General features: G+C 39.5%; 1 pseudogene; it reads left to right on the forward strand.

Annotated features, from left to right (window-relative positions):
- Positions 1 to 258: 258 nt before the first annotated feature.
- On the forward strand, positions 259 to 1,544 carry LOC102833308 (annotated as a pseudogene).
- Positions 1,545 to 2,047: the final 503 nt, after the last annotated feature.

The following is a 2,047-nucleotide window of genomic DNA, read 5'->3' on the forward strand; positions in this document are numbered from 1 at the left end:
TTACCAACAGCAACAACAAAAAGGTATTGACTAGCTTGGAAAGAAGCACCCAGTACTGAGCTGGCCAATTTAGCCCTCATAAACTTTCTCAGATCTTAAAAACTACACAACACCTAAAACAAATAAGTAAATGGCTTTGCAATACAAAAACTGTTATCTACGAACCACCAGAGTTTGCTGAAGATAATTTTAAAACATGGCCGTCTGCAGGGGGCTGTGGAGCTTCAGTGGGTCCTGGCCCGGAGCTTCAGAGCTGCCATGGTACTGCTCCCTGCACCAGTGTCTGCCTGGCCCCATAGAGCACCTGGGCCTTTCGGGCCCAGCACGTTCCAGCCACTGTCAAAATTGTCATCATGGACAAGTGTCATACCTTGCACCAGGAGAGAAAGTTCCTGAGTCTAGAATTCATTCTTCCAAAAGGAAGAACAAATCTTCTGAAATTTCAAATAGAAAGAAAAGATATGTTAGAGGAAAATACTCCACATTCCAGAGCTCTAGCAAGTCTCAATACCTTGTCCTTCAGTAATATTCCTAAGGATAAATGTAGCTCCTAGTCCTTTTCTGGGCATCCTGGTGTGGTGCTATGGGCTAATGCATCATACTGCAAAGTCATTTGAACTGCAAGGTCAGTGCTTCAAGCTCACCAACTGTTCCTTGGAAACCCTATATAGGGTCACTATGGGTTGGAATTGACCTGATGGCACTTAACAACAACAATGTTGGAAGCATACTTTGTGTTACTACAACAGACCTATAGGCCAGTGGAAAAGTGAGTCAGTCAGTTTCTAGGGATTTGCATCCAGAGATTAGGAAAAGGACTTGTTAAGTGCTGTCGAGTTGGTTCCGACCCATACCGTCTCTGTATAGGGTTTCTGAGGAGCAGCTGGTGAGCTTAAACTATCAACCTGTGGTTCAAACTAACTTTGCAGTCCAGCACATTAACCCACTGCGCCACACCAGGACTCCTGGAAAAGGACTAGGAGCTACATTTATCCTTAGGAATATTATTGAAGGACAAGGTGTTGAGATTTGCTTTCAATTTTATAATTCTCAAATTCAGGCGATCCAAGTGGTCAAATTAGAGAGATGGCTGGATGATAGCTTGTTGTACTTAAGAGATGTCCTTCCTGAATACAGTACTTTTGATATGAATATATGCCAGTAGCACAAGAATCTAACCAAGAAGCTCCTGTTAATAAGGTATAGAATGTATATTTGGAGCTGGAAGTTCAAGTATAAAATACAAAAAAGTACTCTTAATGAAAATCTCAGAAGAATTCTTCTTATGTTTTACAACCTAATTATTCCTTTTCTTCTATTTTAGTTAAAAGTGAAAATGAAGACTAAGCCCTGGTCTAGTCACTGGGAACGTCCAAAATTCAATGTTAAAAGAATAAGATTTGATCTTTATTTAACTGAAGAACAAATGAAAGAAGCTCAGAAGTAGGATCGGCTCTGACTTTAAGTTTGATATGATGAGAAAATGATATTCAAAACTTGAAGCGGCAATATGGTAGGAAATTGATGCATTGAAAAAGTCCTGATTTCGAGAATGAATTTGGTGACTTCTTCAGAAGATTTATTTTGAGACCAATTTAATTTCATTTATAAGGACCTAGTCATTAAATCATTAAGTGTTTGTTATTTCAGTCATGCTTTCAAAAAAAAAGAAATGAACAGTGAATCACTTTAAAAAGAGAAACATGCATGCCTAGTGTTTCGGATGTTCATTCTCTTCCTGGAGGCAAAGCTCCAGCAGAAGCCAAAAAAAAAGAAGTAATTTTTTTGCTTTTTCTAGCCCTCAAATTAAGAAACAGTTACATGGGTTTCTTGGGCTTTCTACTGTAGAACTTGGATTCCTAATTTTCCCTTGTTTACTCAACCCCTATATAAATGTTTTTAAACCTCTTGACCAGATTCTTTCCGAATTGCACTGGAGCATTGTTGTTGTTGTTGTTAAGTGCCATCGAGTCGGTTCCGACCCATAGCGACCCTGCACAGGGTTTCCGAGGGTGTAAATCCTTACGGGAGTAGAAAGCCTCATCTT

Source organism: Chrysochloris asiatica, unplaced genomic scaffold (genome assembly GCF_000296735.1).
Source record: "Chrysochloris asiatica unplaced genomic scaffold, ChrAsi1.0 scaffold00128, whole genome shotgun sequence".
Taxonomy (NCBI): Eukaryota; Metazoa; Chordata; class Mammalia; order Afrosoricida; family Chrysochloridae; genus Chrysochloris; species Chrysochloris asiatica.